The sequence below is a fragment of the Sus scrofa genome, chromosome 1 (assembly GCF_054392235.1).
Source record: "Sus scrofa isolate SSC_HxYL_T2T_F1_AM1 chromosome 1, Sscrofa_HxYL_maternal_Yorkshire_Landrace_v2.0, whole genome shotgun sequence".
Taxonomy (NCBI): domain Eukaryota; kingdom Metazoa; phylum Chordata; class Mammalia; order Artiodactyla; family Suidae; genus Sus; species Sus scrofa.
The window spans coordinates 120,684,906-120,701,826 of NC_139383.1; the positions used below are offsets into that span (position 1 = coordinate 120,684,906).

Consider the following 16,921-nt stretch of genomic DNA (forward strand, 5'->3'; position numbering starts at 1 on the left):
GTGTGTGTGTGCTTGTGTGAACGCTCGTGTGTTTTAAACAGTGCTTTCGAATGATTGAGATGTTCAAAAGGACGTGGCAGAGTGAGCTTTTTGCAGGGCCCACGTTCCATTCGGTTGCCCTTCCTTAAGGTCTCTTGGTGGCCCTTCTGTTCTGTTTGATGGCAAATCCGTTCATTCCAGATTGTAATAAATCCCTTTAGCAGCTTCAAACAGCTCTCTCGTGCTGCAGTTTTAGCATTTGGGTGCTGACCACACCAGTCCCTGAACTTTTGTTATTTTGCGCACCTTTGATGGTTTTTCCTCCGTTCTTCTGTTTTCATTGGGTTTCCACTTTCATCTCCACTGTCTGTTCTGGGATGGTGTTATCTATTCACTCGAGCAAGTCTGGCCATTCAGCCCTCTGAAGAAAAGGCCATTTCCTCCCTTCTCTGGCCTGGCTGCCCCAGTGGGTAGTCCCTGATTTGTGCCTTTCATCACACAACTGTGGAGGCCCCATCTTTGGGCAACCACTTTGGTGACAGGATAAGGAGGATGAGTGTATCATGATTGTGTTTTTTATCAGACCTCTTCTGTATCTTCCCATTTTTAGCCGAGATGCAGCGGTTTCTCTTATGGCAGATAATTTTATAAAAGGCTTCAACTCTGATCATTGCAGATGATGAAAGTTAGGCCACTTCTTTCCTCTATGAACTCTCCACAGATGGATAGTTATTTTCTCTTCCTAAAGGGTGACCAAATGGTCAGAGAACTGGATAGAAATGAGACCTTGCGGATTTTATTCCTAGGTCTGTCAGTGTCTCTACCTAAGACTTTTATCCCTAGAGTGACCACATTCTTTTTTTTTTTTTTTTTTTTCGTTTTTATGGCTGCCCCTGCGGTATATGGAAGTTCCCAGGCTAGGAATCGAATCAAAGCTGCAGCTGCCAGCCTAAACCACAGCCACGGCAACACCAGATCTGAGTCACAGCTGTAACCTACACAGCAGCTTGAGGCAAGGCCAGGTCCTTAACCCAATGAGCAAGGCCAGGGATCAAACTTGCATCCTCATGGACACTATGTTGGGTTCTTAACCCAGTGAGCCACAATGGGAACTCCGAACCACCACATTCTTGTTCTATCTAAAATCCTTGCCATAAATATTACATGCTATTTTGCTGAATTAAATTTTTCCAAAGCCCAGATAATATCATGTTTAAAGGTAACATAACCTATTGTGGTGTTTTGATAAACTAAGTATTTTATACCAAGCAAACACTGGTAAGAGCAAAGTTATGCAGGGGAAGGGGGCACAGACATGCCAAATGAGTACCCCTTAAATGTGGAAGGAGTATTGGAATTAATGCCAGGAGTTACTCCCTTTTGCTGTTGGAAAACACATGTGATATAGCCTGCCTAGACCCCCCCCCCCAACCTGAATGGATAAAATATGAAAAGATGCCAAAAAAAGTTTAAATTAAGGAAAAAGAGATCCAGAAAAAAAGAAGAGACGTGACTTCAAAATATACTACTCTGAGCATTTGAGACCCATGTCATGATAGGCGCTGGGGCGTCTTACTAGCACTCTGTGCATCTCTATCACTCTGGAAGGACCAGAAACTGTGGAACAACTGTTATACGACTGGGCTTGGTTTATAACATTCACTGAACAAGCTAGTTTTCTGTAGATTGTCATGAGGTCCAATGATTAACATCTAATTGGTGATTTACTGGAGGCATATTGTCGAAGAGCCATGTAAATTCTCTCTTGTGGCAGGAATGAATAGATAACATAAAAATGTGTGAACTGACAGAGTTCCCATCGTGGCTCAGCAGAAATGAATCTGACTAGCATCCATGAGGACACAGGTTCCATCCCTGGCCTCAATCAATGGGTTAAGGATGTGGCGTTGCCGTGAGCTGTGGGGTAGGTCACAGACACAGCTCAGATCCCGAGTTGCTGTGGCTGTGGCCGTAGGCCGGTGGCTACAGCTCTGATTCGACCCCTAGCCTGGGAACCTCCACATGCCAGGGTGTGGCCCTAAAAAAAAAAAAAGTGTGAACTGAAAGTAAGATATAATTAGCGACAAAAGTCTTCTGAAAAAATGTAAGATAGCCTCATGTTTCACTTTCAGAAATCCGCCTGTGGAAAATTTTCTTATACTTGCCAATCTGACTTCCTCAGAATATAGATTCCTAAAGAACAGGAAATCAATTTTCAATATCTAGCATGTGGCAACATTTATCCAGCCCTAGACCGAGGGTTGGAAACCCCAGCTGAAGACCCAGCTTCGCTTTCTCACTATTCCCAGCTAAGCTGGAAAACCTCTCCAAGCTCCATTTAGCCCATCTGTGAATAGGGATAATGACCCTGCCTGCTGTCTGCCCGGGCATTGGTAAGTGTCAAACGGCAGTCTTTAAACTCTGTTCTCATTAACAAGAATAACTATGTAATAATAGTGATGAAGATAATAAATTTAATACCAATTTAGAGGTGGTCATGCCGATTTTAATGCAAAAAGTATTGTTCTGAAGACTGGACAGTATGTGGCGTGGAAGCGGTAGAAATCCAAAAGTGTGGTCCAAGTAGTTCTACGCAGTGGCTTCCCTTTCCTCCTTCTAGCCGGGAGCGGAGAGAATTCATCACGGGACCTTCGGCTCTTGCATTGTAGAGTCTGCACAATATGGATCTAGCTGGCAGGTGTAGAGGCAGCAGTTTCCATGACTCCAATAAATTAACTAGTGTTCACGGATGTTTTGCAGCTGCCCTGGAAACAGGTTTGCAGTTTTGAAAAAGAATTGTTGCAGCCATGAAGAAGGGTGTTGGTGTCATGTGGGTGCATGTTTAAAGCCTACTTTTAAAAACCTATCACTTCACCTGCCCTGAATGAAAACAATGCCAAGCTGTGCCTATGTTTTTCTTTCCTTTTTTCCCCCCATCGAACTTATTAACTTTTCCTTCTCCAAAATTCCAGCAGGTTAAACATGATTATATAAATAGCCTTTGCTATTATATAAATAGCAAGTATCTTTGTATAATGATACACATTTCAACCTCAGCCCTAAGCACCCGTAATTCAAGTAAACATTTACAAAAACATTGTCACTTTAAAAATAGAGGAGGGTATTTGAACATTTTTTATTTTATTGATATTTGGCTAATTATAGAATTGAATGAAATACCAGTATATATAACAGTTATTCCTACTATGGAAAGCTCTTTATTTTTCCAGCCGGCTTCAGAGTATACTTACTAGAGCTGGAATAACCTAGACCCTGATTATAAGGTCTTAAGTAATTGGGGTTATTATTTGAAGTATATATACCCGTGCCATATTCACAGACATTATTAGAAAATGTGATGTTCCATGTAAATTAATTTTCTGGAGTATGTCTGTCCAAAGGTCTAAATTACTTCACTTTATTCCGGGTTGGAGGAGACCTTTCAAAATGTACTATGTAAGTTCCCGTCTTCTTAGAGTTCATGGGCTAATCCATTCTTAATGTTTCAAAGTCATTATAAACACTAATTATAATGGTGTGTACAGTATGCTGTAATATAGGATGTCCTCGGAGACTCTGCAGGTGTGGCTTATTGTTTGCCCCTACGCTCAATAGTCCCATGCTGCTATACTTTTTGAGTTCTTATGTCTAACTCTTATCATTTTTTATCTCTTCCTTTAGTATTTATTGTTCCTCTTTGCTCCTATGAGCAGAACTCTCTGCTCCTTTCTGCTATGCTTTTTTTAAAAATTATATTCTGTATACTGGAAAATCAGATATCAAGGTTGTCAGAACTGTGTCTTACATAATAGTAAATAGCCCCTGAGTGAATGCCTGAGGGTTTTTTTTTAAAAGCACAAGTATGAACTTTTGTTGTTGGAATTTGGGTGTTATCTTTGTGGATCTTTTTTTCTGTTTTGTTTTCTTCCATGTTCCATTTCATAGTGTTTTCGAATAGAAGTCTCTGATTATGAAAAGTGTGACAGCAAGTATTTCTACTACTTTGATGGCAGTTCTAATTTAGTGTCACTTAGGTAAACATTTGCCTCACCTGTGGATCTGCTGGAACCCACACACTTTCTACTCACCTTAATGACAATTTTTGTGCATACGCAAGAGTAAGATGTTTTTAACTTTATTTTTCAAATATCTCCCATAGCACCTCACCCACAGTCTGTTCTCAGAAAATATCTGGTGATTAACTGAGACTTAAAAATAATTATCATGCATGAGCTACATACAGATGAAACTTTCTAAGAACGCTGCTTGTCTTTCATGTTTTGGAAAAGACTTCTGTGCTTTTCACACTCTGGGTTAAAAAAAATCAAGAACGACTAAGTTGAGCATAAATGATAAAAAAAATTATAAAGGAGCTGAAAATAGAACTCTTCATAGATATGAATTCCAAGTACATTGCCACTTCCCTATGGGATTATTTTGTTGATGGAGGAATTTGTAGCTCATAATTAGAAACTCTTTAATTCATTCATTTGTTCCAACAATAGCATTTATTGAATGCCTGCTGGACCCCACCTGGGATGCACAGGCATATCAGACACAATCTCAGGAAACAGACATTTGGGCCAGAATTTGAAGGTTGCTGTGAGTCAGAGCCCAGCAGCCATATGTTAGAAGCATTCCCCCAGTTAAAACTGAAGCTTAACATGAAACGAGCCTTGATTCTATTAGAACGATCCCAAATATTTCATGTTCTGGGAAGCAATCTGGAGAAGCAGTGTCATAATGTTTTCCTGTTCCCTGACAAGTCATTTAGTAGCCCTGTCCAAGATCATTTAAAATAGCCTGGACATAATCAGAAGGATGTCCCTCTGTAGAAAACACTGAGAGGATGCCTGTCAGCAAATAAGGTTTTAAGCCCTGGATTTAATTTAGGCCCCATTGTTAGGTTCCTTATAACGATTTATGTGTTTAAAAAATGTTATCTCAAGTAAAGTGAATATGAAGCTAATTGAGGAAACAGTGAACGTTTCACATAAAATAATGATTATTGATTCTGAGGTTTTACTCTCTGTTCTGCTTTGTAATCAAATACGTAAAGTTAACATCTCTCTCTCCCAGCCATTAGCTTGCTTGCCAGTGAATCATCAGGCTTTGCATCTACTAAAGACCAATAATCTTAAATAGTGTCACCTAATCATATCTGATCATCATTATTTTGTAAAGCAAGTCTGTATATAAACTTTTTTTTTTTTTTTTTGGTCTTTTTTTTCTTAGCTATTTCTTGGGCTGCTCCCGAGGCATATGGAGGTTCCCAGGCTAGGGGTCGAATCGGAGATGTAGCCCCCGGCCTACACCAGAGCCACAGCAACGCGGGATCCGAGCCGTGTCTGCAACCTACACCACAGCTCACGGCAACGCCGGATCATTAACCCACTGAGCAAGGGCAGGGACCGAACCCGCAACCTCATGGTTCCTAGTAGGATTCGTTAACCACTGCACCATGACGGGAAATCCTGTGTATAAACTTTGAGTGATGTAACCATCGTATGGCTGAGGCAATTTCTTTTCCACAGGATTTTAGCATGTGGTTTATTTTGTTAGCCTTAGTTACACACAAAAAAGATTGTGATCACTTTATAGAAATCATTGATTTTTGTTGCCTTGAAATCTTAAAGAACATAATAGATCTTTACAAGAAAACATTTCAGGCAGAATCATGATAGGTTTATTAATTAAACGTAATTCTTTGTTTTTTCAGGAGTTGTTTGAAAGAGAAAAAAAAATCTTGTTTCCAAAGAACACAAACTTTATGTTACCAAGGATCACTTTCAAACATTCAGAAAATGTTTTTGAGATGGAGCAGATAAACCTTCGGTCTTTATGTTCTTATATGTTCATAGTATAAAGTGTACATAACCCTTGATCCTGAAGCGTGTAGCTTGATGGAGTCCCAAAATCTCTAAAGTGAACATTTATCTTGACTATCAGAGTCTCCTGAGTACATAAAACCAAATATAGGAAGAGTTGGTAGTATGCAGATGGCTAAACGAACTTACCATTCATAGTGCTCATCAAGATATTTTATACTGCTCATATAATTATAATAGTCTAGTTGTAGTTCATAAACCATCCCAATCTGGTGATTATTAAATATCAACCATTTGCCAGATACAAATATTTTCATGTGTATTGTCTGACTTTTAAAGTCTTAAAAAAATTTTTTTTTGAAATATAGGTATTCTTTATCCAATTTTACAGGTGAGGAAACTGAGGCTCAAGGAATGTAAGTAACTTGTCTCCAGTCACACAGCGCTAGGTGTTAGAACGAGGATGGGAAGCCAGATTTTCCAACTCCAATTCCAGTGCTCTCCCCACCATATATGCTACCTTCAAAGGATTTATTCATTCAACAAATATTTATCCAACATGTGATATATACCAGGCAGTGTGCTAAGCCCACATTAAAGAGATTCCAGGGTCTGTCTCTTAGAGTGTAGAGTCCAGTGAAGATGACAGAGAAGAGAACAAATGATTACTAAAAAAAAAAAAAACCCACAAAACCCAGTATGAAGAATTACAGAAAGAGAAAAATTTAGGAAGAAGGATGGCCATGAGCGCCCAAAGCTCATCTGATGGAGGCTAGCAGTTTGCACTAGGCTTCCCTAGCCTGTGACATTTAAACTGAGACTGTAGGCAGACAGATGGATGATAGAGTTGATTCACATTATTGGCAGATTCTGTATTTGAATATTTATCTGCTTACCAAATTTATTTATAATCCCCAAATCAATACTGGCTGCCATCAACATTACTCAGCCATGAAAAAGAATGAAATATTGCCATTTGCAGCAGTGTGAATGGACCTAAAGAGTAGTATACTTAGTGAAATAAGTCAGACCAAGAAAAACAAATATCATATAATATCACTTTTATGTATAATTTAAAAATGAAACAAATGAATCTATACAAAACAGAAATAGACTCACAGGCATCAAAAACATACTTATAGTTACCAAAGGGGAAAGGAAAGGGGGGGTTAGGAGTTCCCATCATGGCTCAGCAGAAACAAACCTGACTAGCATCCATGAGGACACAGGTTCGATCCCTGGCCTCATTCAGTGGGTTAAGGAGCCAGCATTGCCATGAGCTGTGGTGTAGTTTGCAGACACAGCTGAGATCTGACGTTTCTGTGGCTGTGGTGCAGTCCAGCAGCTGTGGCTCTGATTCACAGCCTTGGGGGTGGCCCTAAAAAGACAAAAAAAAAAAAAAATGGATTAGGAGATACAAACTACTATACCTAAAATAAACACCAAGGATTTACTGTACAGCACAGCAAACTGTATTTAATATCTTGTAATAACCTATAATGGAAAATATCTAAATATATGTCTGTATTACTGAATCACTTTGCTATAAACCTGAAACTAACACAATATTATAAATCAACTACACTTAAAAAAAAAAATACTGGCTGCCTTTCTCAGACTTACACAAGCACAGAGCATCCTGACACACGTGTTCACAGCTGAGTTCCGATGAGGTGATGCTCTGCCTTCTTGTTTCAGCTCTCATACTGTAAACAAGTGACCTTTCGCGGTGTATTTAGTGCCACATTTTCCTAATCTGTGTGCCTTTTGTTGATGGTATTGCTATGTAAAGTGGCCCCTAAACATAGTGCTGAAGTGATGGCTGGTGTTACTAAGTATGAGAAGACTGCGATGTGCCTTCCAGAGAAAATACATGTTAGACAAGCTTTGTTCATTGCTGTTGGCTGTGGATCCAATGTTAATAAATCAACAGCATATTTCAAGTAAGGTGTCTTTAAATAAAACACACAAAAATCAGTTGACAAAAATGTGAGCACGGACTCACAAGAACCTAACCCTGTATTTCTCCAAGGAAAAAATGATTCAGTATGCACTAATCCAGTGATCCCAGGGACTTTATACAACATAACATACCTCAAATAACAGGAATCAATGATAGATAAGTATTTGACAATGCCAAGTGCTGATGAGGATATGGAGCAACTAGAACTCTCATATGTTGCTAATATGAATGCAAAAATGGCATAACTACTCTGGAAAAACTGGCATTTCTTATAGTTAAACTTGTATAGCCCACATAGTCTAAAAGTCCCATTACTAGATATTTACCCAAGTAAAATTAAAACTTATGTTCACAGGAAAACCTGTACATGAATGTCCATAGCCGCTTTATTTGTGATTGCTAAGAAATGGAGTCAACCTAAATGTCCTTCAATGAGGAAGTGAATAATCTATGGAATGGAAGACTACTCAACTAGAGAAAGTAGCAAATTATTGATTTGCTCATGGGGTGTATCTGAAATGCATTATTTTAAGTGAAGAAACCAAAGTCAAAAGGCTACATTAATACAGTTTTCCATTTGAATGGTTTTCTTTAAAGGCAAAACTATAGGAATGGAAAACAAATCTATGGTCGCCAGGGTCTGGAGACGTGGAATAAGTCAGCAACAGAGAGGCACAAAAGAACTTGAGAGGAAAAGAAGATTCATTTCTTCCATATCTTGATTGTGTTGGTCATTGTGAAATTAAATACCTTTGTCAAAACTCAAAGAATTGTACTCTAAAAAAGAGTGAGTTTTACTATATGTAAATTCTGTTTCAATGAGAAATGTTAAAAACTGGGATCTGAAGGGTACATCAAAATACAGTTCTTCTAGTTTGCCACAGGAACATTGGAAAATACTATTAAAACATGTTTTACCATAATTCTAGTTGATCAAATACTGTTTGTGTAAAATAAACACTATATAGTAACTTATGTTACACTATGAATTGAGCAGTGGATACTATAAAACGTATTTTATTTTCTGTTTTGTAATGCATGAATTTAATGTGGTTCTTACTGGTTTCCAGGAAACAGTTTCTTACTGGTTTTTGACAAGTGGTGAAATCTGCAAACTATACTGTAATTCTAATATATGCGTTATTCATAAGAGAACAAAACTTTCATTTGACTGAAATCACCCAGTGAAATGGCATATTGACCCTGGCATAATAGAGAATACAAGACAACAGAAAAAGTATGAAATCACTTATCATGCTTATATATGATTATTTAATGATAAACAACTGTCAGACATGGACAGTTTAGCTGTTCATGTCCTTGGAAGCAGAAAGACCTACCATGTGGCTTCTTCATCTTCCAATTGTGATAGGTCCTTTTAAAAATTTTTCCTTGTTTACAATGGAAACATTATTTCTGCCACGTTATCTCTGTTATATTTTAAGGAGCAAGGATGTAGCAAAATAAAAAAAAATACTTTATACTTAAGACGTTGTTGAAACATCTTGAGGCTATATATGTACTATGTCACTGTACAAATAATGAGGCCACGCATGAGGATAATCACTTAAATGTGGACAATGATTTATTCAAAGTGCATTGAAAATTGAGTATCTCTGCTGAAGATTATTTAGACTATTGAAGCCATTTGGTGGGTAATTAAAATAGGTGAAGGAGATGCTGTATTATATGACATGTTACAAAACTATTTATGAAAAGAGCAGCAGTGATAAAATTTGGAAAATAAAAACAGTAACTCTCTCTATCTTATACTTTTCCTGTAGAATAGCGAGAAGTACAAAATTACTCTTTTAGTGTTTCTAACAGTTTTGTTATTTTGTGTGGAGTCCTTTAGAAATGCCAGCTTTGGCTTTTGTAAGTTTTTGGTTTCCTTCCATTCTGCTGCCAATATTCAGAATTGTTTAATTATTCCAAAAGAGGAAAGAAATCCCCTCAAGAGTTAATTTAATGTGTAGCAAGTGTTTCTTAAATGGACAAATGACAACACTGTTTTCAAACAGGATAATTACAACCATGTACAATATGTTTCTTCATTAGTAAGTAATTAAATAATTTACTAAATTGTGCAATAATTCATAATGACACATGCTAACCCTGCTCATTTGCGGGAGTTAGGGATAAAAGAATTTCTTGCATACATGCCTAAATTTTATTAGGATAGTCAATTTTGATTCCTAAGGAAGTCAGCTTACCTTTTTCAAAATACTAAGTAGTGCGCAATTCAAGGGAAATTCAGAAAAGGTTTGAGAGTCCTAATGTTGCACACCATAGATTCATTTCAGGTGCATTTTTCTTATGGTTCCTTGTGGATATAAGTTACTTAATTTCTCTGTGCACCAGTTTCCTCATCTATAAAAAGAGAGTTTTGAATGAATTAAATGTTAAAAAGTGCCTGCCACAGGGCAAGTTCCAAGGAATTGTTAACCAGTAGACAAGGTAAAGGCACGAACAGCAGCACTGTGACATAATTATTGGAAAGCCATCTAATGTGAATTTTGGAGCCTCTGCATGGAGTGTCTAATTTCACCTACTTCCGTCTTACAAAATGTAGAACTAGTTTTTGTTTGTTTGTTTGCTTTTTAGGGCTGCACCCATGGCATATGGAGGTTCCCAGGCTGGGGGTCGAATCGGAGCTACAGCTGCTGGCCTACACCACAGCCACAGCAACACCAGATCTGAGCCACATCTGCAACATATACCACAGCTCATGGCAACGCCGGATCCTTAACCCAATGAGTGGAGGCCAGGGATCGAACCCACAACCTCATGGTTCCTAGTCGGATTCATTTCCACTGTGCCACGATGGGAGCAACAGTTTTTTGTGTTTTTTGTTTGTTTGTTTATTTGTTTGTTTTTTAATTCAAGAGAAAAGTATTGATTTTTTAAAATGTGACACTAACATATTTAGAAGAATTTAATGGGTTTATTATTATTATTATTATTACAACAGAAGAACACATCCAAGTCTGTTCTTGTTTCAGTACTCATAGCATACTTCCCCAGTGTAGGACTGGACATAGAAAATAAGTGGAAGTTCCCGTTGTGGCTCAGCCGTAATGAATCTGACTCGTATCTATAAAGATGTGGGTTTGATCCCTGGCCTCATTCAGTGAGTTAAGGATACAGAATTTACGTGAGCTGCAGTGTAGGTCACAGACCTGGCTCAGATCTGGTGTTGCTGTGGCTGTGGTGTAGGCTGGCAGCTGCAGCTCCAGTTTGACCCCTAACTTGGGAACTTCCATATGCCACAGGTGCAGCCCTAAAAATAAATAAATAAATAAATAAAAGGACAAAAATAAATAAACAGTGTACTTCTGAGGGTGGACAACAGGCTTCTGTCAGTCCAGTGAATCCCATCCTATGAGCTGGAGCTTAAACGTGAGCATCAAACCCACTATTGACATGTGGCACAACTGTCTGAAATGTCAATAGTTATAAAATGAGTATTTCATAATGCAGAATAATTGATTACTCTGCTTGACTGAACAGAAACATATTTTCTCTGCGAAAGCAAAATAATGCCGGCGTTTGCTCCTGGAACGCTCCTAGCAGCTAGACGCAGATTTCCCAGTGAAGCCCACGTTACACTGCAGTCCTTGATCATGTGTGACAAAAACAGGGAAAATCATCTGTAACTGCTTATCTCCATTATTTGAAAATATATTTTAAGATAGTTCTTAAAAAATAAAATATGGCCTATATACGAGGCATCTGTATTAATAGAACTGTCTTGGATAATTTTCAGAACTGAAATGGAAGAGATACAAAATCAAATAACATTCACTTTATCTTGTTCCTCCTAAAATGCTCTGCTTAGCTTTTCGCTCTGATGAAATAACACCCATTTCCAGTTTTATTCTTCCTTGGTGTGCTGTGATGTGGAACTCTTTTGCTCTATGTGTTTTATTAAGTGTAATTTAACTTTATGACTATCAAACCAACTATTAATCCTTACAATAAGACTATGAAATAGGAAAGCTGCAAAGAGATGTATTTTCTAAAGCACAGTTCCCTTCTGCTGCCCTCATTTTTTTTTTCCAAAACTCATTCTGTGAATGTGTATAGTTTGTAAAGCTCTGTGCTTGGCACTTTGATGGAAAGCAAAAGAAACAACTACAACCTGCATTTTGAGCTTTCTTCTCTCCTTTTCTATATGTACTTCATGTTACTCTAAGCCATCACTACCAGTTGTTCCTTAAGTAAAAAATGCATTTTCTGTCTCTGTCCTTTTACCAGTGTTCTGCCGTCCTTCTAGATGCCCCTTATCCCTTTTTCTAGCCACTGAGATTAAATTTGTCCTTCCAGGTCTAGTTCAAGTGGTACCTCCTCCACCAAGTCCTTCTGCTCGTACAGTTTAAAATCAACCCTGCACAAAGTAACCTCTCTTACTCTTGGCTTACCTAGCACCTTATTTCTAGAGCACTTAGAGTAGGTGTCACACATTCTGCCTTACATTGGAAGCATTGCATTCATCTTCCTACTACTTTGCAAGCGCCTTGAGGGAAGGTCTGACATCTTAATCTCTTTCCTTTCCTGTCCGCCTCCCCGCACAATGTATTGCACAAAAGATGTTTATCATTGTTCATTGGATGGGAACTTGCATTCTTCTAGGAAATAAGACATTTAAAAGCTTGCAATGTTATAGAAATAATAAGACATAAAAAAGAAGCCCCTTAGGCCAAGGGGTAATTTAATTTTTCTTCACCTTTGTATTCCCAGTGCATAGCAGGTACACAAAAAATATTATAAACACACACACATTTAAAAATTGTAGAAAGCTTATCAAAAGTGCATAGTGATAATCATTTCAACACTTATTTATTAAGGTCAATAACCTTTGTCAGGCACAGGGTCCATGCGTAAAACAATATGGAAGTGGTGATGGTGTTTCCACTGGTAAACCCTCTAAGACATAATCACTCCATGTCCTTTCTTTAAATTGTTTCATTTAATTTTCCCAGTGTCCCTACAAGGCTCTGTTATCCTTATTTCACGTATGAGGAAACACAGGTTTGCTCAAGATCACTCAGCTAGTAAGTGGGATGAAGGTTGGGTCTGAGCTCAGTTTTGTTGAATGCCGGAGCTCCTGGTACTATTGCTTGGACTTCAGAAACAAGCAAGGCTCCTTGGAGAATGACATGGCCATGTGCAGCAGAGAGAAAGGGATGGACGGTGCTTCTGAGAAGGTTTTTCTGAGAGAAGGGGATGGGACATGATCTTGAAAGTACTCATGGGATGTTTGACTTGCAGGAGCCCTTTGACGTCTGTTCCCATTCCTTCATTTTACAGATCAGGGACCTGAGAAGGGAAGTGACTTGTCCAAGGGGACACAGAAAGCTAGTGTGAAATTTGAACCCAGGGCTCCAGGTACTGAGTTCACCTCTATTACTCATATTCCTTAAAAAAAAAATATTTCCTGAATGGCCTATTCCACTGCCAGCTGTAAGAACTGGGTGAGGACATCTCATGGGAACACCGTGGATGGCACTCCCTCTGGCCACTGATGTGTCTCTCCTTCCCTGCCTCCTTGGCAGGTATGTGTGTAGTGAGGCACCTGCCACCTACCTGTTGTGTGGAGGTTGCTCTGGTCTGAACCTTTACCCTTTCCCTCATTGTGGTGGTTACAAAACGTATGCCAGTTCTTGAATTTCCTAATAGATGTGTGAAATAGATGGTTCCAGAAATCTCAGAATCCCTTCACCATTGTCTCAATTCAGCCAGATCTTTCTTCTCCAACATCCCATTATACTAACAGCCACATTCATGATTTGCAGCCATCTCTCAAGTGGAAGCAGTGAAGCATTGTGCAGATGTCTTTTCAATGGGCAGCCCAACACCACCTTTCTTTAGGAAAGTTCAGACTGACTCGGGGAACTGACTTCTGTATCAGGTTAGGGAGCTTCTCAAGATCAGATCTCCTGTCTTGTTCTTGTTTGATTCTCTGGCATAGAGCCAGGCACATAAGAAGTATTCAGTAAATGTGGATGAAAAGGTGAGTGTCTATGTATGTATATGAGTGTGCATAAAACTGAAGATGTCTCTTGCCATCCAAATACCATTTGTTTCCCTGTATTTTGTGGGTATATATCCATACATATATATGCATTCCAATCTGGCATCTACATTGCTTTAGATCATGAATAAAACAGACAGGTTATAGCAATATTTTCATCACCTCCCCCTTAATACTCATAAATAGGAGGATCCCTCCATCACCTTGCTGTCCAGGTCTTACCAGTATTATTCTATTTAATTTTCTCTATGAGATGCTGGCTCCTTCCAGACTCAAAATTAAGCAAGATTGTGATCTGCTGTAGATGAGTTTGTGCCTCCTCTGTAACTTCTCAAGTAGTCTTGCTTAGCACTCTCTAGATCTGATCTTGTTTGGTCTGGAGCAGACTGGGTCTCCTGACTTAATGTCAGCCCAAATGGCCCAACTCCTACAGATGACGATGCCATGAAGGCTAAGGATTCAGCTGAATCAAGCTGCCTAGGACCATATTAACCTTTCACTGATCCCTTTCTTATTCAGCTAGAAAGAAGTTAATTGAATTAGCAAGCTGCCACACACTGGAGAGAGAGAATCACGGCCTGGACAAGACAGAACCTCAGAGCCAAAACGTTCTCTCTCACATGCATCAGGCAACTTTGAAAGCATCTTTGTACCAGGAGCCACTGGTGGATTCTGGATGACTTTGTCAGCCCATCCTTTTGCCATTCTCCCCCATAGTGCTCCATGGGGGATTAGTTGTGGTAAACCATGAGATCAGATTCTATTGGGTAGAACACAAAATATACTTTCATAAAGTATCATCTCTTTTTAAAATTTTGTTGTTGTTATTATTATTATTATTATTATTATTATTATTATTATTATTATTATCATTATTATTTGGCTGCCCTGTGGCATATGGAGTTCCCTGGCCAGGGATCAGATCCAAGCTGCACTGGTGACCTAAGCCACAGCCGCAGCAATGCTGGATTCTTAACCCACTGTGCTGGCTGGAGATAAAGCCTATGTCCCAGTGCTCCCAAGACTCTGCTGGTCCTGTGGGCCACAGTGGAAACTCCAAGTATCATCTCTGAAATCATCTCTTTATGTAACCTCTGAAAATGGGAAGCCTGGCACCAACTTACTGATTTACCTACAGAAATCCAGCAGGTTTTTCTCATAGGCATTTTGGAACAAACTAACATCAGTAATGTCCCTCTGCTTCCTTGCTAAGTGACAGGTCCAATGCGAAACCCAGTTCATAAGGGATAATGCAGTGGGACAGGACTCTAGAGGACTCCAAGTTGAATTGCATGTGTTTTAAGTATGCATGATGCCTTCTTTTTCTGAGATTAGTCAACAGAAACATTTGCGTTGAGAATTCATGTATGATATAATCCCATTCATTGTAAAGAATCCCCATCCTGTTTAATTATCTTCATGTAAGCAAAATACTTTTTATATTTTTTTCAGAACATTTGGTGAAAATTTTTTCAAATGGAAAGAGTATTGATTAATGCTGGTTTTCCCCCATAGTAGGTACTCCACGAGCGTGTGTTTAATGGAATCCAAATAATTATTCCTGCATTTTAATATATAGCTGGTACTGGTAAAAGTTTGCTCTGAAATTTGCATCTTTTATGGCTCTTTTTTGGTAGTATCAAAGGGAAATATGGATCCTTTCATTGCTGACTGATTTACTTCTGTAGAAAAATTGTATTTCAGAAGGTTTTTTAAAAAAAAAAACTTATTTTCACTTTCAAAGTTTCACAAGAGCTTTGTGCTAATATTAAGAACGATAATATACCCTGGGTTAAAAGCGGGGTTAAAAATTAAAAAATACATTTAATAGAGGCATGTATTACAAATAACATCTAGCCATACAGGAAGGTTAAGACAATATCTAAAATTCTGTTGCTCATTAATTGTAGGGTGAGAATGAAATACATTTCTAAAGGGCAAGGTCAATATTACATTATCCTGGAAATGTCTGTTGAACAAATGTGTAAATATTTCAAATAAGTATTATGAAATTATATTTCTGCTGGGGACATATCTATAGGATGAATGATTCTACCCCTTGTAATTGCAGGAGCACATGTCATGGTATATGTCATTCCCGATTACCGATTTCATTTGAAATGGTCTGGAAAGAAATACTGATTACTAGTAATGTAAGACTATTTACCTTGGAGTCAGATGTTTGACAGGCAGGCTGGAGCTAATGGATTTGGTCATTTTCAAAGTGTTCTTTTCTAAAGCAGGATGCTGTTTTAAAGCACCACTGAATTTTCAGAGTTCTATAACTGGATTCATTTGCAGTTAAGCATGGAAGAACATGCCTATGAGCATTCAGACTAATATTTTTCCATCTTTTAATGGTACAAAGGAAAGAAAATTGTACCCAGGACTTATCAACAGGACAGCTTGGCCTTACCCTTCCTCGTAAAAGTCATTAAGACAGAGGCAATCACAAACCACATATGAAGGATAGTGTCAGTGTCACTGAGGGCGTTACCTCACTGAAAGATGCAGTTGCATCATAGGAACGTGGTGTGATTTAATTTCATAATTGTAAACATCATAGTGGGTATAGTTTGTTTGTTTGAAACCTTTGTCCACTTCGCTATGGCTGGACAGCAGAGTTAACATGGGTAGGTCTTGGCTTCACACTTTTATGATTTCTTCTTTTTGTGGTTTTATTTGGAAAAAAAAAACCTAAAAAAAAAAACTGTTAGGATGACTTTTGCTGAAATCAAACTTTTATAAAGTTACAGCTTGATTTAAGGTACAATGATTTTTTTTTGATCTTCTAAATTAAAGAGCTTGTAAATTTCGCCTTGAATGGGGAGTGGAGGGGTGGGAGTGAATGGATCCTAGTTTTTCCAGCGCTGTTTGTCTGCATGTGTTTTACATTACGGCCCAACTCAGAGGAAAGGACAAATCAGTAATATGGGGAAAAAATATTAGGACTTTCCTTGTTTAACTTACTATGAATGCAACAACTAGTAACTATCTAATATTTTAAGTTGTAAATGGAAACACAGACCATCAGAAAAGGAAGCAGAATTGAAATTGTGTGAAGGAACCCAAGGAATTGTGTGTACGTAGCAAACTTGGCTTTTGATCATTTTTTCT

General features: G+C 38.4%; 1 protein-coding gene across 4 annotated transcripts in view; it reads left to right on the forward strand.

Moving 5' to 3' along the window:
• RORA (RAR related orphan receptor A) overlaps positions 1-16,921 on the forward strand; it is a 765,082-nt gene that overhangs the window by 639,641 nt on the left and 108,520 nt on the right. The gene's annotated exons all lie outside the window — the stretch shown is intronic.